This window comes from Argiope bruennichi, chromosome 6 (assembly GCF_947563725.1).
Source record: "Argiope bruennichi chromosome 6, qqArgBrue1.1, whole genome shotgun sequence".
NCBI lineage: Eukaryota > Metazoa > Arthropoda > Arachnida > Araneae > Araneidae > Argiope > Argiope bruennichi.
In genome coordinates this window covers 78456535-78484464 of record NC_079156.1, presented here as the reverse complement: position 1 = coordinate 78484464, position 27930 = coordinate 78456535, and the positions used below count along the sequence as shown (strand labels likewise).

General features: G+C 28.0%; 1 protein-coding gene across 1 annotated transcript in view; it reads left to right on the top strand.

Annotated features, from left to right (window-relative positions):
• Window positions 1-2661: 2661 nt before the first annotated feature.
• The window catches only part of LOC129972489 (uncharacterized), a 40193-nt gene continuing 14924 nt past the window's right edge, over window positions 2662-27930 (top strand). Inside the window, exons 1-2 of the mRNA XM_056086635.1 lie at window positions 2662-2770; window positions 8800-8844. The gene's annotated coding sequence lies outside the window, so the exon portion shown is untranslated. The remainder of the gene's footprint in view (window positions 2771-8799; window positions 8845-27930) is intronic.

The window sequence follows — 27930 nt, the reverse complement described above, 5'->3', positions numbered from 1 at the left end:
AGAAAAAAAATTAATAGAACAATTGTAAAAATATGTAAAATTTCATTGTAATTAAAAGTCTGTAGGCACACATGCTTTTGAAAAATAATATGAAATCGGAAATGATATTCTACAATTATTAATTACAAACGCCTTTGTTAATCAGTTGTTTCTCTGAGATTAATAAAATGATCCTTAAAATTTTGAATAAATATTTTATATAATTTAAGACTTTTTCAGCAAATTTTTTGATAGATACATATTTTATACTATTTTAGAAATTTCACGCCCTTCAAGTTCATTTTACTAGGGATTTACCTATTTTCTGTCAGCTCCCATAAAATTCGTAAGAATAAAAGCTATTCTAATCCTCTACTAGAACAGCATTTAGCTATTTTAATCCTCTTAATATTGTAATAATTTTTAATCTAAAATAACGTTAGGTTTGGCATTTTTCTTCATGTTAATAGCATGTTTTAAATATAAATTTAGATATTTTACTGACTCTTAGCAGAATTAAATAAATTGTTCGCTTACTTTCCAGAATTCTGCATTGCAAATACTAATATGTGCTGAGGAGAGAAGTATAATTTTATTACCTTGCATGATACATCATTTTTATATTAAAATCGATAATGATGCGGATTGTAAAGCAAAAAATATCTGAATCTTAAATAGTGACTTTTATCAATAACTTTGTTCTTCTAATGTTCTAACTAATGTTCTTCCTGAATTCTGGTGTTTTCTTTTCTCTCTCTCTCTCTTTTTTTTTGTGTGTGTGTTATCGTTCGTGATATGCTTAATATTCGTGTAGAAATTGTAGTATCTTTGTATTGTTGTTGAAAAATATGGATAAAATATTTTATAAATTTTATCTATAAATATTATAGATATTTATAGATCTATAAATTATATAATTTTATCTATAAATATTTTTCCCCTTTTTTATAAATGCATTAAATATATAAAAAATTTGCTTCATCGATTAGAAACATAATTAATTGTAATATGTTCAGAAATTTTCTTGAAGAAACGGCAAAATAAATAAATAAATACTACGAAGTGCATCTCCCCCCCCCTCTCTCCAAAGTATATAGTATATAAGTTGTTGAAGGTGAAAGAGTCTAGGAGCCAGTGGAGTACCAACACACATACACACGTACGCACGCACACTCATCTTTATTTTAAGTAATGACGATAAAGTAAATAAAGTTTTTTGTAACAAAAAAATAATAATATTTTATTCTTTCATTTTATCAGAACAAAATAAAAGTCACATCAATGATAAAAAAGAATAAATGTAACTGAAAAATTCTGATTTGAGAAATAACTCTTCAAATTATAATTCTAAAAAGTGTCTCCCGTTTTATGTCAGCTTTCATTACACTACACATAGAATATTATTTACTTCATTTTAATGATTTACTTTATTTTAAATAATGCATGCTTAATTTAAAATGAAACAATTTACAGTATAATAAGAAAGTTCCTTTCTCAAATTTCAGGTTCTTAATATTCCTTATGAAAATTCGTAACTTTTGTTGCAGTTTTAATTTTGTATCAAAAGTCTATTTATAAAAACAAACATGAAATCATTAAGGAATTTTGAACATTTAAAAAGTTTAATAATGTTTCTTAAAAACAATCTACTCTTTTATAATGATGCATATTTTAAAATTATCTATTATTTTTAGTAATAGCACTAAGAAATTCTAACTCTGAAACAAAAACCTCTTCTTTAAATTTTTTAAACATAATTTTTTTCTTTTGTTATTTAAGAAATCTAACTTTCAAGAACAGTAATTCTGAATAATTAAATACAGAGAACGATTTCCTGAATTTTCTTCGATTATTTCTTTTTTGTCTTCCTTTTTTTTTTGGAGTGAAATTATTGTTAATGTTAAATATAATAAAAAAAATTATAAATTATCAGTAAGACGTAATTATCCTTTCAGAAATCAAGAAACATTTTAAGAAATTTAATTCTGCCTTTTGAAACTTATGCTTAAGAATCCAATTTCGTATGGAAAATAACAAATTACTTATATGACGCGATAATTAATTTCAAAAAATGCAAAGCGGATTTTTTTTTTCAGGAAACTATTTCAAAATATAAAAAAAAAAATGTATGGATATATTTCAAATAAGCATGTGAGCATTGGTTCTCAATTGCAGAGTTCCCTCTATTTTAAATTTGCAATATTAAATAAAAATTTCAATTTAAAATTTTATGAGTGTGCATTCGTTTATCCAGTGAAAGAAAATCATAATATCGAATATTTGGTCATATTAAATACTATTTCGACAGGATTAAAATATTCCGTTATTTTGTGATATTTTAACTAAAAAAATATTTCAATTTTCAAAAGCGAATAAAAAAAATAAAAATAAAATATCAATAGATTTATTTGATATTTAAGTTTCTAAAATACAATACTTTCAAATTTATTTTTTCATTTGAAGTTGAGTGAGGAGAAACATTAAACAAAAAAACATTTCACCTACAATGCTTTCAAAACAATCAAACCGAATACTGCAGAAAGAAACCTGAATGGAAAAGCAACCTAAAGTGGGAAATCATTAAGCTGGTTGAACTTTTGGCCAACTGTTGGCGCCAAAGGTTGGCGTGACTTTGTAGTTCCTTACAGCAACCATGATAAGTTTGCTAACTACCAGTTTACTCTGTGCTGTTCACGGTTGTATGTTGTGATAAGTTATTCCATCGTTGTTAAATGTAATTTTGCGAAGAAAATAGAATTTAATTCCACAAATTCCTATGAATTTATGTATGGTGAGTACATAGCTTATAAGTTTTATTCTTTATTATCGTGCATTTCTTATGTACAATGCTATAACTTCCTGTTATATCTTCTCTGTGCTTGGCTACGTGACGAATTCCAATCGCGCTCCCTTCCTCTTGAGAGAGAGATTTCTCTTACTGATGACTTCTTTCTGCTTCTTGTATTTTAAGATAAAATACTTTTATTTTATGCTTAATAGTAATTAAAATTTCATAGTTTAACGAACAAATAGTATTTTTGAGGTACTATTTTTAAAAAGGATGTTGAATCCTAAAGTTGCACTTATCGGCTCCGTCGGCGTTTGCCGTAGGGAAACATGTTCTTAAATGTATTTCATGCGATTGTCTGTCTCGTGATAAGTCCGCGTTATTATTTTTCTCTTATAAGAATGTTTAACAATATTTTTATAAAATGTGGAGAATTGAAATAACCGTATTAATTATTCAAGCTATATTTGAATAATTAATAACAACTTTTTAGACGCATTTGATTTTTTTAAAAAGTTTTTTAATGAATTTTAATATCTGCAACTTAACATTTTTGTGCATTTTTTTTTCCTTCAAAATATAACGATTTCAATTGAATGAATTTTTATTTAAATATTTATCTTTTAGCAGTGCTGTATTAGAAACGTTTTATTTCAATTTCTTTACTCGTTATTGAATTTCTATACATCTATATATAATATGCAGCAAACTTATTTAATTTACGTATTTTTGTTATTTTGTTTAATTTAAATAAATTTTTCATTCTAGTTTTTAAATGCAATCATTTTGTTCTCCGGGAGTGCCGATGGGGGTTGGGGGGGGGGGGAGGAAACTATTTTGATAGTCCTGTTTTAGTAACATTTTTTTTTTTTTTTTTTTGGAATGCGTACTTATTAGTAAATTATTTTTAATATATAATATTGTTGCAAACTGTTTTTAGTAAAGAAAAAAAAATTCTTTACATTCAAGGAGATCATTTCTCTGACCAATTTTTAAACTTCCGGTACTGATCCCTGCGTGCAGCGGAAGAGAAAGGATACTTAAAAAACATAATGAGCAAATTATTTTTAAGCATTCTAAAAGTGAAGTTTTTGTACTTATTATATTTATCATCTTTCAGAATGATTATTAAAATAATGAAATGTCTGTTGAAACGTTTGTCAAGTATGAATAGTTAATCTCCCAGCATAAATAGAAACGGAGTAAGATTTCAGTGACAGCAGAAAATTTAATTACTCTTGTTTACTGTAGATTAAAATGTTTTCATTTATATTAAGCAAAAAATATATATTTAAGTTTAATGGTTACAATTTTTTAAAAATGATTAATGATTTATAACAAAGGGATTTTATTTAAAAAATAATTCCAGTTTTCTCTTTGTAAATTTTTTTATTATATGGAAAAATATTTATTCACTAAAATTTCAATGGACTGTTAGTAATAAGATTTTTAAGATATTTATAAACCTAAACAAATTCAAACATTATAAACTTTAAAAAAAAAAAATCTTTGTATGCACATAGCAAAATGACAATTGTACAAAAACTCGTAATGAATTTTTTTTGTCTTTGTTTAATTTGGATGATTTTCAAAATTAAATTAAGAATGGTACATATATTTAATGTCTGGCAAAGTTCTGGCATTAAGTGCATAGTAGTGTAGTTTAATTGAATTATTTGCACTGAAATATAGTTTACATTATTTTAAATGTCGTATCTTTATCGGTGAAATGGCAATTCTGATAGAAAATTCTTTTTCAGTTTATTATTATCTTACATTCTCATGTAGAGAATAAATTATTTCTTTTGTCTTTATCATCATCCTTTTTATAGCTAAATGTAAATGACAACTCGGGCATATATTTTTTTTCTTCCGGTAGTATTTAAGTTAAAAAAATAGCATCGATATAGTAATAATTTGTCTACGTAATTTTTCTTAAGAACTGAGACTTGGATCACTTATACCAGCATTTCAACCTTTTTTTACTTGTGTATCATTGGATCTATCATCCATGTCCCATGTATCCCAGCCTTACCTCTTTATGTATAATTACTAAGATATAAGTATATGTTTATCAGTTTTCAACACTCTCTCTCTATTTTTCTTTCTACATACTTTTAAAACCATTTCATGTAACCTGGAGGTACATGAACCACAAGTTCAGCTACACTGAGTAATGAAAGAGAGGAAAATAGTTTTTGCTTCCTTCTCAAGTATCTATTTAAGTTTTTTTTTTTTTTTGTATATCTTGCTTGTATTCATTGGTGCAAATATTTTCTAAAGGTAGAGGCATTAAAAATGTCACTTTCTGTCTTCTAAAAAGAATTTATCATATATGTATAAACAGTAGTTTAAAATAAGGAGCACACTATAATATTTATATGCTGTTATGATAATTTTGGGTCTTATCTCATCTTAGATTTACTATCATTTTGAATAAAATGCTATAAAATTCCTACCCTCTTTTTGTGATAAATAATTTATTTGCATAAGAAAAGAACAAAAAATTATTAAATTGAAATCAAAACTTAACCCCACAAATTTTATTATGAAGTATTCGTATGTACATAGATGTATAATTACATTCCTTTTATATTAAATAATGACAGTTAAGTTTCAAAATTTTTTTTAAATATTATATAGGCTTGTATTAGTGTGAATTAAGAAGACAAAAAAAAAAAAAAAAAAAAAAAATTGCCGAAAAAAAATTCTGGATACCTAGCTAGATATGGTATCCTGACTTTTTTTGAGGAAATTTTTCTTTGTCTGAACTTGATTCTCATCCTGTTATTTCTGAAGCATCTAGTCTTTAATTAAAGAAAATTTTGTCATTTTGTTAAAATATGCATTTTTTTCCCCCTTACTGTTCAAGAAAAATCGAAGATTAAAAGTGAATAATATTCTTAGCTAAAATATTATATTGTTAACAAATGATAATTTATCTTCTGGAATAAGCGAGTTTATTATAATAAGTATAATTCTCTCTCCCTCCCTTTCTCTCTGTTTTTTACAAAATAATTTATTTTTTACGTATTAAAAAAGATTGCAAATGTTTTTATTCTTAAAATTGCTGTATAGATGGATATAGCGTTTGATTCTGTTGACAATTTGATTGTTTTCATTAAGAACAAAAATTGGAAGATATTAATGTTTCTTTTCTTAATATATATAAAATCATTATTAAATTATAAATTACTGTTTTGGGAATTTAGTATAAGATGATAGTTTAGTTTTACAGATTATTTTCAATTAATGATGAGCATAGCCAGTGTGAAATATTTTACTGGTTTTTGCTTGTTAAACATTTATAGTAAGTGTGGTAATTGTTGACATTAAAAGGAGGATATTTTCCATAATATATGTATATGCTGCGAGCCCAGAGGGTTTTCTGCTTCACTCTACGAGTGTTATATATATTTCAAGGTTTGGCTTCTTAATGTTTTAATTTAAATATGTAGTTAGCAAATGTAAAAAAAAAAAAAGTACTAATAATTTTATAATTTAAACAGAAAAATAATTGTCCACTGACAGATTGGTTTTGAATAGTAAGAAAGTTGGAGAAATAATTCATGTCATGTGTTTCCAGAAATTTTCAAGATAATAAAAGGTTTAAGACTAAACTTATACATTGTTGCTCTTAATAAATAAATAAAATGCTCCTAATCTGCTTGCTTTTCAAAGAAATTTAATAAAGTGCTTTGAAGATTTTAATTTAAAAAGAATCTTTATTTTATTAAATTTCAATAAAAATACATTAATATCAAATTTTAATTAATTTAATCATTATAATCTAATTGCTTTTAGAATAACTGTAAAAAATGATGTCAAAAAAAGTATTGTTAGTAAATATAAACTTAAGTTTTCTCTTTCTCTCTTCAGATTGATAAAGAGTTTCCTGTATTTAACTGTTCTTGGACTCTATTATTTGAAATTATAATTGAGTCTCTATTATTTGAACTCAAAATAGTACATCTTGCATACACAGAATCAGGTTTGTCAGAGATCCGCCTTTTAAAAAAAATTATTTCAAAATCAGATGTTAATTTGACTCAACTAAGTATCATAAAATACAAAAGATTAAGGTTATTAGGATATCTCCCATTACTAATTTATCAAGCAGACCATTCTTCATTAAATAGCAATGAAATCCTTTATTTGGACAATTTTTTTCTTATTTTAATTTTGCCTAGTAGTTTCAGTTTTAAAATTTTATTGTTAAAAAAATATTGAGTTAATAAGTAACTATATTTTATGATTTTTTTTTCATTTTTAGGGATGTAGATGGATTCTACTAATTTTTTTAGCATTAAATTTATTCCTTTATTTATTATTTTGTTTAACCTGTAATATCGATATTTATCACGTCTTGCCTTCCAACATTTTCATTTCCAGCTGAAAAGTTAGAGGGGTTTCTTTAAACATAGTTTACAAGAAAGAGTTTTCCTTAACTGCTTATTCACAGAACTCTATTTTCTCTACCAGAGCAGCTTTATCCATCTCTGTGTACTCATATCTGTTGTCCTAATTTTTCCTGGAACATGCATATTTCTTTGCAATCTTAATTCTCTTTTCTCATTAAGGACTTTAATTAAGAACGTTGCTGATCCCGTATTTAATAAAAATGTTTCAAATGGTTTTCACTGCAGATTTTTTTTCCCATGAAAAGTTTGAAATCAGATAATGAAAGGAAAATGAAGAACTAATTAATGAGAAAGAAAAAAAATATATTAATAAATTTAAACTTTCTTTTTACATTCAAAAAAATTTTTTGACGGTTTTTATTTATAATTGTTAAAAAGACTAAAAAAGAGTATTTGAAATTTTTTTTAAAGGAACCAGAATTTTTTTTGTACAATCCTATTTAAGAATGTGAAGAGAAAGTTCTGAATTGGGAAGAGAGGGAGAATACTAGTTTTTTTCCAGGGTTGGGGAGGGGGGAGGACTTCTTCAAAGATTAGCAATTTTATTGTAACATAATGTGCTATCAACTTAGTATAAAATGTGCAAGATTTGAATAAAAATAACTTTTTAAAAGTCACTAATAAGTTCATTTATGATGCAAAACACTACAACACACTTCTAGGCAGATATCATAAAATAAATTTTTTTCTCTTTCAATTAATAATACATTATAAAAAATGTGTTAGATGCTAAAATTTAATCAGAGAAATATTGAGAATTACCGATATTTTAAAGTTTCCCAGAGTATATTTTTCACATCTCTAAATTTTTTTTGGTAACTTTAGAGCATAATAATAACTAAATAAACATTTAGGGAATTGAAATTTGGCATGAGGTCTCATTCTAAAATCTTAAACTTTTTCACAATTTAAACCAAACTCATTGAAGAGAATTGTTTGTCATTCATGTGTATTTTTGCATGATTTGATTAATCATGTGAACATTGTGGATAAAAATATTGAGCTTTTCATTCAAAATAAATTCAGAGGAGATACCATTAATTGTTATCTTGAAGTTGCAGCTTTTAACAAATTTTTAATGTTTAACCACAATTATCTAAATTTTTATTAACATCACTATCAGAGATAGTAAAACTAATGAAATATATTAATTTTTAGTTAAATTCTTAATAATGTCAGTTAAAACTTAGTTTCTATATTAAAAATTACTTTCATGAAATCAAAAATATACTAATTATTTATTATTACTATACTAATATATACTAATTATTATGTTTCATCTCTTAAATAATTAACTGTAACAACTTATATGATATAACAGCATGCCCTTATTCATTTTACATTTTTTCCATCTAAATGGTATAAAGTGCCAATTTATATTATTATTTTTTAGTTTCAACTGCATTTAATATATAGTTGATTTTGAATTCTCTTATGTAGCAAAATATCTCTAAAAAATAAAGAAATGAGCTTTAATAATTTAGGTAAAATAGAATAAGTAGTTTTATATTGCAACAATTCTGTTGATTTACTGGGTCAAAATTTCGTTACTTTGCATTAGGGACATTTAATGTATCATATGTTTAATATGTATATTTTTATTCATTTCAGGACTGTTTTTATTGAGAAATGTTTCAAGACCAAAAGTCTTAACAAGTAAGTTTACTTTTATTATTTGCCCTTACTTGAAAAAAACTGATAGATTAATTCAAATTGAATTTGTTGAGGTTCTATATTTGTTTGGTGAAGAGGTTTAACTAGTAATTACTATTTGAAATGAGTTAGTAAAATAATTCATGGTTTAAGAGTTTAATACCTATACAAATTAAAGATTATATTAATTTATATGTAGTGGGAATTTGGTCATAATAACCAAAGTGGATGAGGTAAGTTATATTATTACTAGGCAAGTAATTTTCATTTTATCTTAGTAGCTCAAAATGTAACTTCCAAAAATTTCTTGAATATACTTAGGGCATTTTAATAAAAATAATAATTTATAGTCTTCTGAAAAATACTACTAATAATAATTTGAAAATAAGCCTTAGTTAAAAAAGTGAATCACAAGTTGGAAAATTCAGGTTGGTATGAGACATTTTATATTAATTTACTTTTAGAATATTTACTAATTAACTTGTGAACTTAATTAGTGAATTAGGTTAAAAAAATAACCTTTAAACTTTTGACATTATTTATGTACTAGTATGTCTGCAGTGAAAAAGCAACTAGGGTAGTAGTGTATTAGCTTGTCAATCAGATGGTCAGGGTTCGTTCCTGCTTGGGTTGCTCACATTTTAAAATTTTAATGAAATTAAATATTTAATTAAAATATTATTAATTTTATTCTTAAAATAACTTTTTATTCAGAGTAGATAAATTATCCATAAAATTTTAAATTTTAAGGAGTTAAATGATTATAAAAATATTAATAATGTTAAAAAAATATCTAGATTTACTATTATCTGAAAAAATGATTTAAATTTAATTGAATTAAAATAGTTATAAAATTTTGAACTAACAACAACACAGAAGTAGACTAGCTGTTATTCTATTGAATACATAGAAAAGTATAAAATAAATTTTTCTATAAATTTCTTAAGGAAACATTGTTGTTATGGGTATATATAGATGCCATTTATTAATTTGGCAAAATGTAATTTTTTTTTCTTTCCAATAGTAATATAGTATATTTGACTATTTAAAAATTAAATTTTAACCATAATTCATTTATCTTATTAACAAAAAATAATTTTGGGGGTAAAAATGAATAATGTTTAAAAAATACTTGTAAATAGTTAATTAAATTTCTAATTATCAGTTTCAACAGTAAAGAAATGAACAGTTAATGTAGAATCTAAATCTGAATACCTGCTGACAGGCTGTCCAGCTGCAATTTACGCAGGCTTTACTGCTAAACAACAGAAACCATCTTCTGGTATATAAGCTATATCAAAAGCTGCAAAGTTATTGCTTGCTATAATTTAATATTTAGCTCACCATTTTTTAATACATGAACATTTTGAAAGTATAGTATTAATATATGAAGTCCCATCCCAAATGGAATTTCTAACTTAGACCTTTCTTTTGGAATTATAAGATGAAAATATGTAGAGATAAATTATTTTTGTTTATTCAATAGAAAAGTTTTTTAGTACAATTTTAAAAATATTCAGTTCAGTAAATTTACTTGCTATGAAAACGCATTTATAAGATTGTTTCTTACCTCATTTTTCCCTCATGGTACTTTTTCTGCTGCAAAGTATGTTATAGAGAGAAAAAAAAAAAAAAAAAAAAAAAAGAAAGATTTTTTTTTTTTTTTTTTTTTTACTACTCCTACTACACTTACATACAGAAACAAATGGTATTGTGTTTAAATGGAGTCCTTCAAGTAATTTCTTCCCATTATAGAAAAGAAAAAAATTTTTAAATGTTAAATTTAAATATTCTATACAAAATTAAGAAAATTGTTAAATTTAATGCATTGAAAGAAGTTGGATGTTCTGCAATGTCTAATTTTATCTGCCCTTGTTTAATTAATTGCATTGCATTTTAATCTAGCCCCTTCATTTTTACAAATTTTGTAAAAATTTTCATCTTAAATATGATTATTAGGGAAAGGAATTGTTTATTATATTATGAACTGAAAATAGATCATTATAAGGATTGGGATATAAAATGACCCCTCCCCCAAGTTTTCATTAGTAGCTTAACAAATACGTATAGGCATATTATATTTAGTTTTAATTTTTCATCTTTTTCGAAATTGGATTTAAAAATGATATAACTGCACATAAATTATCTTTTCATTATATGGAAAAATAATTATATAATAAAAATAACTTAGTACCAGTATTCTAGCATTATTTGGGAACTTTGATAACTCTTGCTGTGAAATAGTCTTTTCTGTATGCTTGTTTAATTTTCTTAAGAACAACTAGACTGAATTGGCATCCAAAGTTGCCTTTTGATTAATTCTGCTAACATCTTACAATGAATGCTAGTAGCATTGTAAATTTAAATGGTGCCTAAGACAGTGTTTATTTTTTACTCTTTCTCATTTCATTCATTGATATTTCTGTTTTGAAAATGTAAAATTTTCACACCTTAGTCTTCATGGTGCCTTCTTAAATAAGATTAAGTGATATCTATTCTATGCTCTTTGATGAGCTTAGCTTCTTTCACTGAATATAATAAATTTTGCATAATAAAAATAAAGGATGTGTCCTTGAGAAATTTCTTTTATAAATACTATAGAACTTTTAAGTTGATAAGCTGTCATTTGTCAAAATAAAGTACTTGACATGAAGTTAATTTTTTTTATAAGGAAATATTTTCTTTTATAATTTCTCATGTACTTCTCTCTGATTTTTTTTCTTGCCTGCTTGTTATGAAATTATTTTAATGAGAAAAATTAAATACATAATTCATTAAGAAAAATTGTTTATATTGGGTGATATATTTCAAAGTTGGCCCTCAGAATGAGCAAATATCTTTATAGGATTTATTTGATGAGAAAGAATCAATATAAAAACACTAAATCTGCCATTTAACAAAATAGTTAAATACCAAAAATTAGAGAAATCTGAAGAATTTTGGAAAAGCATTTGTCAAAAAGATGAAGACAGTATTTGGTATACTTTTTCTTTGACTGAGTAAATGTTAATAATTTTTTTAATAGTTAAAAAATTCTTGAGTTCATCAGCATCATTCGCCAGAGGACTTTAGTATAAGCATTATTCATTAAAAAATTTGGTTAAATGGAAGAAAAAAAATCAAGATGATATATGGTATTGTCTGGAACTATTAACCTAAACTATTTCTTTAATTGTATAATTTAGTTTTGCTTTTTAATGAAAATTATATTAATTTATTAAAAGACAAATAAATTTTTATGCTTTTTTGGGATATTATTATTTAAAAAAATCAATTTTTCATGTGTAATTGCCTGTAATATATAAATTATTTTCTTTCTGTATTAATGATAATTAGGAAAAAATAATACCCAGGATTTTAATGGCTTAGTAATATGGTTATTCAGAAACCATTTTGGGGGGGGGGAGTGGGATGAAAGGAAAATATCTTATGGATTTATTTTGTATTTTTTATCCTTCAAGTAGCTGAACCAGCCTTTTTCATATTGAGCAAAAAAGATTTTGTTCTTACTTATTTGCATGTTCTCATGAAATTTCAGGAATTTAATATTCTTATATTTTCAAAGTTACAATTGTATGTTATAAACCATGATTTATCTTATTTTAAAAGTTATTTGTTAGAAGTTTGAAATTAATCTAAATAATCTGATACTTAGCAAATTGAAATAATATATAGAGAGTGAAAAAGGCATTTAAGTTTCTGTATTTTTTTCAATTATTCTGATAGAAATTGAAATTTGACATAATCTTGATATAGCATAATCCTTGGCTGCTTATAAAGCTGAGCTTTTTAAAGGAGATGCTTAATATAATTTGATTTAGAATAACTCTCTGTGGCGTAATGTTTGGCGGGGTCATTGATTCTGATGATTCAACTTTCCTCAAGAGGATTTAATGTGCTTTTGTCTAAGCAATCAAAGAATAGATAATGTTTAACTTATAATTTTAGATGGGTACTGTTTTGATACCAGTCATTATTTCACAATAGTTGTTGCATCTAATTTCTATACGACCACTTTAACACTATAAATTCCATTATCATACAATATGCATTTCGCTTTCTCATTCCTTATATATAGATTTAATTTAATATTCTAAATTAAAAATATCTATGAATGTATCAGTATCCAGAATAGATTGCTTATATTATCAGAATTTGTTTTATCTTCAGTATTTTTTTCTCAAGTACAAAACATGCACCTTTGCTCCCAGCATGTTTCTATAATATCTGTGAATAAAATTTATGCTGCATTGCTTGTATTACTGTGATTTTTCTAAATTCATGCATAACTTAATTTTCTCTGTATCTGATTCTTTTTCCAGTTCAGAAGACTTATTGCTATGTAGTGAATTTGAATAAATTATAATCGTTATAAAGAAAGTTCGAAAAGCAGTTGCCATGCAATAAATGTAATGTTTTATATAACTTTGATTTAAAAAAAATGGCTGAAATATTAACTTGCATATGCAAGTGGTATATAACCCTGTTCTTTGAAGGATACTTTTTTTGCATTTTTTTGTAAAATGCATAATAAAGTGAAAGTACTGGAATCCAAGGTATTGTACCCAAAGTACCTTTTATAGTTGCTATTCCTTCTTGAAAATGTTAAATGCCAATCAACATTATGAGTAAAAAATATTTTTAAAAACTACCAGAACAATAATTTTCCAGCCTCTGCAAGAATAGTTCTTCCTCTTTCATTTTTGTACTTATTCCTGATTTTATCATGATTTAAAATAGTTACCCCCCCCCTCTTATTTATACTTTATTTAGTGCCTAGTTTTAATATGAAGTGGAAAGGAGTAAAATATGAATAGAAATTACTGCACTGAAAATATAATTTGAAAAGCTTGCAAACTATTTACTTTAGAATTTAATCCAGTAAAAATTCAAACATTTGATAATTTTTTTATTTTAAATGAATTGAAAATTTGTAAAATGATTTAAAAATTATCATTGCAGTTTAATAGTGACTCCTTTTAAGTAAACAAAATTTTCAGATATTATCAAAAGGTTAAAGCCATTGTTTATTGAACCGTATATTACTAGAATGACTGAAGAAAATTTGATATCAAAATGCAAAATGAAAATAGTCACCTCTCAAAATAAAATGGTCGCCTTTTTAAAACGAATGAATGAGATGTATAGCAGAATTTAAATTTTAAAAAATCTTCATTAATGTGTAATTTTATTGGAAATTTATTGGTGTTAATTTTCACTCAGATGACAAATTAAATTAAATTAATAAATAAATTAAATTAACTAGGCATTAGACCGCAATCAATGCAAACAGAAAGCATAATTTGAAAACGATAGAAAAATGTGAATTAAGCTGGTAGGTATATTCTGGAAAAGCATGTCTGAACCTTGTCTTAAAATTTTTTTTAAAGTTTAATGAATTTTTCCGAAATCATGATGAAAAAACAGTAATAATATTGGTGTGTGGAAATTATTGTGAGGTTAGAAAACTGAAATTCAATACAATTGGTGTGGACAAATATATTAATTTTAATATACAAGTGCACGTATTTGTACATTATAAAATAATACTAATTATTGTATAGTACTTCGCAACAATTCTGAATACATTTAACTATTTCCATCGCTTATATAATACCGAAATGCTGCTTCGCTCCTAAAATCAACAGGTGTAGTGCAGGGAGAGGGATAAAGCAGTCTGAGTGTAGAATTTAGGCAGTAGAGTGCGGAATCGATCCTTTAGAATCAACAATCGATTTGCGTTTCAAAGGGGAACGCAAAATATGTAGCTGTTTGTTCAGTATAAAGACATCTAGTACCTCATTTAAATCCTGTTATATACTTTACCTTTTTAATAATGCTTTCTCGACATTTTTCCACTTGCGATCCCATCTAAAAAAATTTGTAGAAAAAAAAAATCGCGGTTGCGTTTTTTCGTGATCCCGATATTCCAAAACCAGTTTGAAAGTGAAGTATTTTTAATGTTAAATGAAAGGAAACTTAGTTTTAAAAGTTTTTGAAATAGTTATGATGAAATGTATTTAAGCTGAAATAATAATCTTATGTTATTATTATTTTTACTATAAATGTTGAAATATTTGGAAAAAAAAAAATTCTCGCAATCAGATAATGAAGTCCTGAAACATATTTTCCGCTGAAAATTTCTCTCCGGTGTGACAAGGAAAGGAGAAAATCTTTTTTTCCACCTAAACGGGCTAAAATATGATTAATATTTATGAATTCTAAAATAAAAAAAGAATAACTTTTGCTTTATTGATTTATTAGAGTATGAAACGTTCGTTCTCACATTAGTAGAATGACAATTTTACAGAATATTTTAAATATTAATTAACAATTTAAATATTGTTTACATAATGGTTTAGTAACCAAGGAGAAAATGTATAGCTTATGAACTGTTAAATTAGTTTCTTTTCTCTTAACTTTCAGAGCAATAAAGAATTTTTATTTTTTTTATCTCAAAACGTGAGAGTTTTTCGTGGCTATGCATTCCATTAGAAAGTTGAAACGAATAAATGAAATGTGGAAGATTTCTGTCCGAAAAGCCTATAATAACAAAAATCTACCTAATTAGAACAAGGCACAATATTTGATATCGTACAGATATCTATATATATATAATTAGGTATTTTGCTCTAACATAATATGAAAATAACTAAGATATATTTTAAATTTATCTTTGTTGAAAAAATATTAAATATAAAATTTTTAATGTCTAAACTTCTCTTTATATTCATTTCAATATTCAAATTTACATCGTATATATTTCTGTATTTTGTTGCAAAAAAGGTTGTTTCAGCATTAAATATATCTTTTATACTAGTTTCCTAAACTTAGTTCTGTTTCACGTATTTTTGTGCAATGACTTAATATTTTCAGTACTTATATTAAACCTCTGGATTTTCAAAGCTGTAATCATATTTAACCCTTAAATGCATAGCAATCGTATCTATATCGCTATGTGAGATACGATTAAAACTTCGTATTTCTTTATGTAGCAACCTTTGCAAAGGGTTTTTAATTTTACCAAAACTATTTTATCCTTTCCGAACGCAACTAGAATATTTGAATGTCAAATTTCTTTGTCTGTGAGAATTTTCATTGTTAGCGTGTTATCCAAGTACAATTTCACTTCGACGGATGTTACGATAAATTTATGCAAGAAATATGTAGCTTTTTGTTATGATGTAAAAATATATCAATATGCAGATTGGTTCTACATACGTTCACTAAACCTAGAAATTCATCTCATCCTTCGCTGTCTATGGATGTACGAGAAAACGGCATTGATCACTGAACTATATTTTCAAACGGATTGAAATTTAAAATTCCTGTAAGTAAGGGATCACATGTACAGTAATCATGTTGAAAATGCAATGTTTTTTAATGTTTAAATGCTAAAAATGATTGTTTCATGTTTTATAATCTAATGAGAGGTATTACTTATGTTGAGTGGAATAAGTTATTATTGTACACAGTAGATTTGTTGAACTCAAAAAGTGATTGTTCATAGTGTAGAAATGCATCAATTTCTATTTTAATTTTAGGTTTTTTGCATTTTTCCTATTAACTACACCCATTTCCTAGTTAATTTAAAATTTTATTTATTAAAAGTAGAAATTTATGCATTTAAGGGTAAAAAATAAATTTAAATAAAGTAACTTTATTCTGTGATTCTCTTTCTGAGAATATTGCTTTATATTCAAGAATTCGAAAGATTATGGTTATCTGAAATATTAAAGTAATAAAATAAACTTTTTGCATAATGTGAATAATATTTTTACTAGCTTATTAAACAAGAATATAATAATAGGAAAGCCCTTCAGATTTATAAACTGTAAAGCCAATTTCTGTGTCGCCCAGAACAAAAGGCTTTTTTTATACGAGTTTTCGCTTTTGTCGCCTTGTTAACTAAACAATTGTGATTCGATGTGGCGTTGTGCGATTGACTTTGTCCCTGTGGGTAGAGGAGGAAAGGAGGGTAGCATCTGATGACGTCACTTTGCGATAATCGCCAGCGTTTGCTAGAAATAGAGCAAATCGTTCTTGAGACGTCGATCGTTGTTCTTAAGAATGTCTAGGCTCGACTTCCCATTTATAAAAACAAAATAAAAAAAACTTTTTGTGCGTTAGTGTAATGTTCTTAATATTATGTACTTTCCGAAAATCCGGATTTGAATATTTCTGTTAAGGTTTTGAAAAAAGTGGGTTTTATTTATCAGTCAAATATCAAAGAAATATTTTATTGCATTTTTTAAATATTTTATTTGTTTAATTTGACTGTGGTTTCTGAAAAGTGCTGATTATAATGTCCAACTCAAATGTTTGCATTTATCAGTTCAAATTGTGATTTTGGCTTACAGTTCTGAATAGAATATAGATTTTTTTTTTTTTTTTTTCCTTCCGTTTTATTTTTTCCGTAATTTTTCCTCATTTCCACTTTTTTTTAATTATTTTCATATTTTATTTCCTCAGATTAATTTTACATTTAATTAAAGAAAATAAAGTATTATTTAGCTTCTCTTATATTCAGATGCTGATCCTTTCTTTCATTGTTAAAACTTGCTGGTTTTTATTATCATTCTTTGATTTTTTGTGTGTGTAATTCTAAAGTTGTTTAAATTAACATTTGCTTTAATAATAATAGCAAATGCAATCATCGCCTTGTGTTTGAGGTATTGTTTATTTTAAGAAATGAAATTTTCTAGGATTAATTTTTACTAATTATGAGAGAATGTATGTGTATGTTGGCTTTCTGCATGTTAGGCCGTTTGACACAGAGTTACCAAATTGGGTACGTACAGTGGGTAAAAAAAGTATTGGCAATTACCTTAATTTATTCATATTGACAAATAAATAAAATGTTATGCAATTTTAGCTGTCTTAATTAAATACAAGACATCTTAGATATATTAAAAATAGTAAAACTTTTATTTTAATTTGCATTTTCTACGATTTTTTCTTTAAAAATCGAAAATTTGCATGTCAAAAAAATATTGGCAAAGTTTTAACTGCTATGCAAATTTTGTTACATTGAAGTCACGTGTTGCGACTTATAAGAAACTATACCGTTATAAAGTCTGCAAAACTACTCCAAAAGTGTCTATGCATTATTTTGCGATTACTGCAGTAAAATAACTTCGAAATCGAAGGAGTTGGGCGTTAGTGTTAAAAACATGATTATTAGGCTCAGAAATGATGGCTTAACATATCGTGCTGTAGGAGTGCAGTTGAATATAAGTTTATTTACTGTCACAAGTGTTGTAAAAAAGTTCAAGCAAACAGGATCAACGGAAAATAAGACTAGAAGTAAACGACCTCGAATATTTTCTACAAGAGAAAAACGTGCCATTATTAACAATGTTAAGAAAAACCCTAAAATAAGTGCACCCCAGATAACTAGAGATGTTGCTTTCACTTCGCAAAAGACTTTCAGCGTACAGACTGTACGGAATGTTTTACACGAGGGACGTTATTATGGAAGGGCAGCTAGAAAGAAACCATTCATCTCGCAAATAAATAGGAGAAAGAGGTTAGATTTCGCAAAATCCCACGTTGATTTATCCGAAGAGTTTTGGAACACAGTTATTTTTTTCCGACGAATCAAAGTTTAACATTTTCGGCAGTGATGGACGACGATATGAGTGGAGGAGGCCAAATACTGAATTGGAAGAGCAACATTTAACTGCTACTGTAAAACATGGTGGTGGCAGCGTCTTAGTTTGGGGCTGTATGGCAGCTAATGGAGTTGACAATCTGTATTTTACTGATGGTATTATGACAGCAGGTACATACATTGACATTTTGCGCCATAACTTAAAAATCAGTGCCCAAAATCTTGGCTTAGGAACATCATTCGTTTTTCAACAAGACAATGACCCCAAGTATACAGCGAATCTCACCCGTGAATGGCTACTCTACAATGCTCCTCGCCAGTTAACAACCCCACCTCAATTGCCTGACATCAATCCAATTGAAAATTTATGGCACCTGCTGGATCTAGAAATCAGAAAACATAAAATTTCACGTAAAGACGACCTCAAACGTTTACTCTTGCAAGAGTGGCACAAAATTCCCAACAGTACAACAAAGACCTTCGTTTCCTCTATGAGAAATAGATTACAAGCTGTTATAGATGCAGAAGGTATGCATACAAAGTACTAAAAATATACCGATTTTGTTTTCGCTCATAATTTTGTCAGTTTCATAATTTTGCCAATACTTTTTTTATCATGCAAATTTTGGATTTTCTCGTAGATTTTGACTAAAAAAATATTTAAATGAAAATTTCGTTATATTTGTTTGTCTTTTCTCCTTCTGTAATCGCTATGTTAAAATAAAATTTGTAAACATACTTTGTTAGCAAATAGGATCATTTATAGGCAATTGCCAATACTTTTTTTATCCACTGTATATACTTTGGAGAGTCGCAATGTGCACCTTGAAGCGAGTTTTTTTAATGAACTTTCAATTAAAAATTAACTGAGATTTTGTTGTTTTTTCGTGATTACTTCCTGATGAACTTTTCGTAATATTAAAAATATTTCTCCACAAAAATAGATTTTTATACTGTTTTGAAGTTTAAAATATTATTTTCTATGTTACCAATTTAGTTGTTGAAAATTCTTAGACTTAGAAAATTTGACTTAGGTGAAATTAAATTTTTAAGATATTTATTTCATTCCCCCCTCCTTTCTTTGCTGATAATTATTGAATCCGAGAAATTTTTGTTAAGTAATCCTCTGATGTATTACAAAAATAATAACATATATTCTGTAATTCGATATTGAATGATTCTTTTTTTCTCCCCTTAACTTTTTTTTTTTGCGGTTTTGATTACTGAATTAGTTGAAGTCACTTTCTTTTGAAAACCTAACTTCAGGTTTAAGATGAAATAAATGGAAAATTGGAAAAGCCTTCAGCATAAAGGACATAACCGTAACCTTCGTAAATAGTGCGAATCACGTGACTGTTAAAATTTCAAAAATGCTTTAATGAGAAAGCCATTAAGACTAAGTTATCTACAAAAGATTGAATTAAAATTTTACATTACTAATAATTTAGGTGAATCAGCTAATCGCCAGAGACGGCTAACTGTCTATAAAGTACCCACATGCCTCCTAGAGAATTCTGTTTATTATTGTTATTTATCTCGCCGCCTTAAAGTATTCCATTTCAGGTTTGAATAGAAAGTTCCGGATTATTCTTGTAATTTTAAATAAATTGCTCACTTAAAAAAAAAAAATGGAAGCTTTTGTCTTTCAAGAAAATGATTTCTGTTTGTTTTTCCAAACATTAGGTCCAAATCTTTTTCCTTTGATGAAAGTAAGGGTATTCTTTGCCAACTGATTCTAAAACCCTCCGCGCTATTGCGCATGCGTTAGGAATGGTTTAATTTCTCTAAACAGAGGTGAGAGAAAAGATGAAAGGAAGTGTTTATATTTAACAATAAAGTGGATTCGGATTACTCGCGGAATGAATTCAAATAAAATAATATGTTCAGAAACGACACAGTACTCGTATACACATGAAAATAAAAAATAAATAAATAAAAAATGAACGAAAAAGTATCTAATAGGAATTGGAATATATAAATGCTTTATTAAGAATATCTGAAAGTTTCTTTTATTGAAATTATTGTGCTGTGTAAATCATTTAATTATATATAAGAATTTCAAGATCTTACTTGATTTTATGAAACATGCCTACTTCTAAGTTTTATTAAATGGTTTTGAATTCTAACTGGATTGCAAATAGTTTACTACTCTTATTCATAGCATTTCTGAATTATAAGAAATCTACAGTATTTATTGCCCTCCCTTCTCGAGAGTTTATATTGCTGAATTAGTGTTTTTTTTATCCGGGAATTATTTTTATTTTATTTATTTATTTATTGTTATTATTTACTACCAAATACTTTATTTTTGGAAAAAAAAATCTATTTGAAGGGGTTTTTGCTTTCTTATTTTAATTTTTTTAAAGTAGAAACCAACTTATCCTTTCTTTTTGTAGAAGTGAAGGACCCTTGCCGTAATATATGCTAAAAAGTATATAATGAGCACCACATGTTGAGCAATTGTGCTTGCATCATTAATCTGTATAATGCGCATACTTCATGGCACAATCGTCAGAAAAATGGAACACCTCTGTGACTTTAATTTTTACTATCACATCTTCGTTCGTTCGTTCGTATAACTAATTTAGCATTGAAAGTTCCATTTTTCAAAACCATACTACTCTCACAGTTACCATCAGAATTCCATACAATTTTATTGAGAGGTTAAATTTATGACGACAAATCGATTCAGCTATAAATAATAAATAAAACAAATAATAGTCGTATATTATAAAAATTTCTGGATAGTAACTAAGTCTGTTAATTAATTCGGTTAATCAATTTGTTGATTGAAACAAACATGTTCAGATGAGTCATTTCCATCGACACCAATTTTGTGAAGATGCGATGATAAATGAAAAAGCTACAGAGGTATTTCTTTTTTGTTGTTGTCGACGAATGTACAATACAGATTTATTACAGACGTGATATGTTTGTAGCAGCGGATTTCACCGTTTTTGGAAGAGAATTTTATCCTTCTCGGGATTGATGCTAATCTCCAATAGCAATTTGTTAATTTGATGGTGGTGGTTGGGGGGGGGGTGCGCTCCCAAATAAAAATAACACATCGTGTGCTGATTTTGCACGTACGGCTGTAAGACCCAATCGTTTCGGATATGCATATTTCTGCCTAGCACGTGGGGGTGGGAATGGGGGTGAACAACAGGGTTTGGTCGCATTTGGGGGATCAAAATTCATCGTTCCGAGTGGGAAGGTTTTATTCTTTTCTTTCTCCCCTTTCGTCTCACTCAATCTAGGATACAGTGAAGCAGATTCTCGCAGTTCTGAATCTTATGGGAAAGGGTATTAGTTCTACGTGAAAGAAGTCGTCTTACTTTCATGATCTTTTAAACATTCTCGTCTTCATTTTTTTTTTTTTTTTTTTTTTTTTGTTAGCTGCTTTGATTCCAGTTAGTTTTTATTCGCTAACGTTTGTCTATCATTAAAATGACAATTATAGTTTCTGATCATTCAAAATTGAGGGACTCCGATAAAGGAGGGAAGGATTCCGGTGTGATTGGCGAGTGTAGGGAAAAAAATAAGTTGGGGGAAAAGGAAAATGATGCATCTACTTGAGAATATATAAAAGCTGATATCAGTGGAAAAGTGTACATTCTGCGTAATGATCTTATTTATTGTGCTGAAAGAGGATTTGGAGCAATAACTGACCTATAAAAACAAAAAGAGCCGTATGGTAAAGCTGTTTATAAACAAAACGGACTATTCTTTACCTGGCTATTTTTTCGGAACCAATCACAATCCTTAACTGCAGTAACATCAGATTTTTCTCCTGTGTGCTAATTAATAATTTTTTTAATTCCAAGTTGTGAATCCATAATTTCGGATGTTTCAAGAAACATTTAAAAAAAGGATTTCAAGAGACATTTAAAAAAATTCAAAATAATTTAATTTTTTTAATGCATTCTTGTAAAGTTCTGAGGGAAATAAAAGAATGGCGTTGAAACAAAAGTTAGGCAAGAAAAGTCTCCCTTGTTTGCTGGATTTGATAGCAATTTAACTGTCCACAATGCGGTCATAAACTTCTGTTCGCCTTTTGATATTGGCTTGAGAATTTATCGAGAAATATTTTTAATGGCATAAAATAATCTCTGACATTACAAAATGGCTTGTTGAAATGTGTTCCATATTTTAAAAGTATATTTCTCCAGTAAATGCCATTTTTTATCATTGGCTATCCTGTCACGTTGCTGTAATGGGTATATTACACTTGATTGTGGCTCTGTCTCTTCTGTATTACGCATTCTTCATTAACAGAGACAAAACTATCTATTTTCTTACAGTATGCTCCATTTATAAGCGTATAAATGTTGATTTAGGAGATAAGACTTAAAATGAAGGAAATACTGAAGAATTTATCAACAAAAATGTGATTGCAGATAGTAAGAGAAGAAAAGTTAGGATAATATAGAGGTTGTTTTATTGTAGAAGAAAAATTATCACAAGTTTACATTTATATATACATTGACGGAAAAAAAAATCCCAATATCAAGAAAAAATTATCGTAGAGTAATGAAATTTAACATGTTTAATTGATTAAAATTTCAAGATCACAGGTTAATTTAAGCTCAAGAAAAAATGCATTTCAAATGTGAAATGTTGTTACATTAATAACCGGTGTATCCTCCAGAATTTTGAATGCAAGCCTGCAAAAATTCATGCATTGTGTCATACAGGTGCCGAAAGTCACTTTGTGGATGGAATTCTATGCTTGTATTTGTTCTGTCGATACAAGGGCGGTCACTGCTGGCTGTGGATGATGCTGGAGTTGTCGTCCAATTATATCCCATACATGGTCAATTGGACAAAGATCTGGTGATCTTGCAGGCCAAGGTAACATGTAGACACTCTGTAGAGCAATATTTGCATTACAACAACGGTATGAGAGTGAGCGTTATCCTGTTGGAAAACTCCCTCTTGAATGCTTTTCATGAATGGCAGCTCAACAGGTTGAATTACCAGACTGACGTACAAATTTTCAGTTAGTGTGTTTGGAATAACCACGAGAGTGCTCCTGCTGTTCAGACCATGACTCCAGGTGTAGGTCCAGTGTGTCTAGGCTGCAGACAGTTTGATTGCAGTGTTTCTCTGATCTCCTCCTGACCAATACACGGCCATCACTAGCGCCAAGGCCGATCCTACTTAGAGCAGAAAACACAACAGATCTCCACTCCGTCCTCCAATGAACTCTGGCTTGACACCACTGGCGTCGCAAACAGCAATGGCTTGGAGTCAGTTGAATGCACGCTATGGAGCGGCGGGCTCGGAACTGTCCTTGAAGTAACCTATTTCTAACAGTTCGTTGTGTCACTGTGGTACCAACTGCAGCCCGAACTTCTGCCGCAGATGCAGTACGATGCGCCACTGCTTTACGCCGAATATGGCGGTCTTCCTTCTCAGTGGTGCTCACGAACTTTACAGCACGCATTTAACCCTTTCTAGGGTCGTGGGAAGTATGCTTCCCACCAAATTTATCAATCTTTGTATGAAATTATGTAGGGTGGCATAAGTTCTGACAAATTCTTTTAGTCAGTCAGAAACTTAGAGGCTTCAGTTTTTTATCTCAGACAAAATGATGTGTCTTGATTTGTCACTTAATTATTAATTAATCAAATTAAATTTACCTAATAAGCTAAATGAATCCCTTTTCTTATTCTAATTTCAAGCCTAAAAATATTTTAACATAATATGACTAGAAAAAAATATGATCCTTTAAAGGGTTAAAGCGAACCTGATATGTAAATTCTGAGTGGCGCTACTAACGCCACACTTATGCGGGAAGCGTGAAATTTGAATCGATCTTATCTTTCAGATGTATAAACATGTCTACCAAATTTTGTTTATCTAGCGCAAGTCCTTCTTGGTGTTGGGATTTTTTTTTTTCCACCAGTGTACATGTACATAACTCTATTTAAGAAATATGTATACATGTTTCAGTTTAAACAGCCGCCTATTTATATTGTTTTAAGAATAGTCAGTTATTTACTGATTTTTTTTATATTTTTCCTTTATGAAGCAGCAATTGTTGCAAGGTAAAAGCTCAAAAGCGCAGGAATTTAGTCATTTTAAAGAGTGCTAATGAGTTTGTAGAAAAATTTATTTATAAAGCTAAAAAAAAAAAAAAAAAATGCCGATTTTGCTGATTATTTGCAAAAGAAATTACGTTTAGCATGATCTTTACTTGCATCTCTTCATTCTAGTCTCTTAAGTGTAACCTTTTCAAAGACTATAAAATCTGCTATTAAAAAAAAAAAAATGTTTTAACTAACATTGAAGCTTATGCGCTTGAAATTCACCAGTATCAAGTTGATATAACTCTTTGAACTTGGAAAAGTAATTCGATACATATTATTCATCTAAAACAAAGACTTGTCAATTGCTCTGAAAAATAAGTTATCTATATGTAATTGTTTTAAATTGTGTTTCTCAGAAAAATTAATCTATATTTTCTTACCGCTCTGTAGGTATTTTTAACAATCAAATAATTAAAAGTAAGTATATAATTAAAAATAAATAAAACATCAGGATGATGCACCGTCTTGAATGGTACGCGAGAGAAACCATCCGAGTCCAAAGGGTTAAAATTGCTTCTCCTGTAGATGATTCAGATAAATTTATTCCCATAGACATCTGCTAGTCTTCTTTATTTACTATGGAAAAATTTGCTAGTTAGTAAAATATTAAAGATTAACTTGATTTCATATCTATCAGACCTAAGATTAACATAATGACAGATTTGATAGGTAAAAGACAGAGAATGTATATCGAAGCACATTATTCAGTTCAGGTTGTTAAATAAAAAATGATGAGTGAAGAGCAGTCTGCTAGAGTTTTTTAGGAAAAGTTTTGTATGATGCTACTAATATTAGCTTCTATAAAATATTTAAGGTTATAAAAAATGCTATCAGTAGACACTTGATAGCAATGGAGGAAAAAAAAAATAATAATAATAAACTCATGTTCAGGAAAGTGTTTGAAAATGAAGGAAGATAGCAGATTGAGGCATGAAAGAAAGTTTGAAGTATTAGTTCAAAAATAATTTTTAAAAAAATGAAGGATTTAAAATAATGTATAAATGATAATCATTGCCATATTTATGAATTATGAGATGACCGTAGAAAATACGATTTTTACCTTATCTTTTTTTCTTAATATCTTGTTTAATTTCTGTGTTATTTTTACCATATTTTCTATAAGTTTCTAAATAAGAAATTCATTTTTCATTCATTAATTGTAATTTATATAATTCTTCAAAATTTTTAATTGAGCACTTTTTGTATAAATTAATTTTTTTATTGTTCAGTTATCAAATTTAATTTACTTTTCAGTGTTTCTATATGACACAATTCGTTAATTCTTTATTTATGACGCTCAACATTGTTTGTTATGCCTGCTTTTAGGATTGGGGAGAAATGAGGTGTGGCGAAAGATTTTAGACTTTAAACGGGTTGCCGGTGGAAGTCTCTTTCCATTTAGAAATGGATGTTGTAAAAACATTTGTTAATAACCGGGAGCTATACGAGGAACGGAACAATATAAATTTAGAACGCTTTTTCGAAGGTCACGAAAAAGAGCGCCCAAATTCATAATCTGTAGAATGGATACCCTTAGTAACCCACACATTAATGCTTTTCCTACCGAATCTGGGCATACGAGGAAAAGCTTATATTGAAGGAAATTACAAAGATAGCCCTTGTTCATTGTTATCTGTCAGACTCACGCAATTGTGTTCTTTGTAACAAAGTGCATGGATTTGTTATTTTGTAACTTTGCATTCTCAAGTGTGTGCAGAGGGAAGGGGGGGGGGGGAGGCACACAGGCTGCTTCGAGGTGAAGAATGTTGCTTAACCCTTAACTGGGGAGGTGAAATTTTAGGACTTAACTGGGGGGAGGTGTGGTCTACGAGACCGCATTTCATTTACACTCAAATTTTCTAATGAATATATTAGTATGAAAGACTGCCAATATATTTTGCAGATATTTTTCTTTATATATAGATATGTTTTAGAAATTTTTCAAAATATATTATCATTGAAAAAAGTAAATACGTTGAAACATACATTTTCTTCTCAAATTACATGTTGCAATAAATAATATTTTTGAAAAACATATTGCTTTTTACTTTTTAAATCATATTTATTTTTACAGTATATGAAGGTAATAGCAGACAATATAATGTAAAATTCAACAATTATATGAAAAAGAAAAAAATTGACAATGGGTAAAATCAGCCCTTTTTTTTTTATCGGGTTGTGTGACTTTCATAGCACGGTTTTCTAGGGCATTTTAAACATGCAGGTTAAGAACTAGCATAAAAATCAACCTATAAATTCTGTATATATATATATATATATATATATATATATATATAATATCTTGGTATATTAATATATTTTATAAATTTTTCAAAATACATTATCTCTAGAAAAATTAATTATGTTTGAACATACTTATCAGAATCAGTTGAATGCGAACTATCAACGAAAAACTCTTCTGTACAATTATCCTTATCACTAAAATGACTTTCTGCTTCATTTAAAAGTGTCTGGAGCACTGCTTCATAATAGGATCAGTAAATTGGATGATATTTCGGGGCCAAGTTTTAGCGCCATCTGCTAAGCCTTGTTTATCATTGGGACACTAACAGGGAGGTGCGGTCTTAGAGACCTCGCTTAAAGCAATAACTGAATTATTTTTAAAAGCATCCGCTGAAATTGGTTGAAAAAGTGCACGTGTATTGAAGGTCACAAAACAGGAGCTACAGGGTCAATCCTTTCAATTGAGTTAAAAATAGAATGGGGGTGACCGAAAATCCATCTCTAGCGGTCTCGCAGACCCCACGTCCCCAGTTAAGGGTTAAAGGTGGCTAAATTTTATGATCTTGAACCCAGGATATTGTAAATGTAGAAGTATTAAACATTGTAAAAACCAAATAAGAAAAATAATTAGAATTAAGTTTACCCCTCCTCAAAAGCGATAAAAAAATTCTTATTAACAAATTTGAAAAAAAAAAAAAAAAAAAAAAAAAAAAACTGGCAGTGTTACAATACGTAGTTGTTTAAAACCAGTAATCAGTATTATGCGTACAAACTATAAGATGTAAATTGTTTATTTTCACAGAACTCTGTATGTAACTGTATAATTAGTAGAAACATGTATTGCATCATTCATAGAGGGCGAGAGCATCGCTCGTAGCTTTCTACGCATGCTCATTGTAAAATGGCGCCGATTATAGAGTTATAGTAAAAATCGGAAAGCATTTTGATAAAAGTGAGCACTTAAAATAAAATCTCTTAAAATTTTAGTATATGCTGTCAACTTATAAGTAAAAAGACAAACCAGGAAGTCGGGTCACATAAGTATGGTTCCCATTTCAGTCTACTCATTCTGCCTTCCCATTCCTGCCTAGAGAAAAGCGCCATTTTTGTGCAAGTGGTTTCTCTTTCTCGTGGAATTTT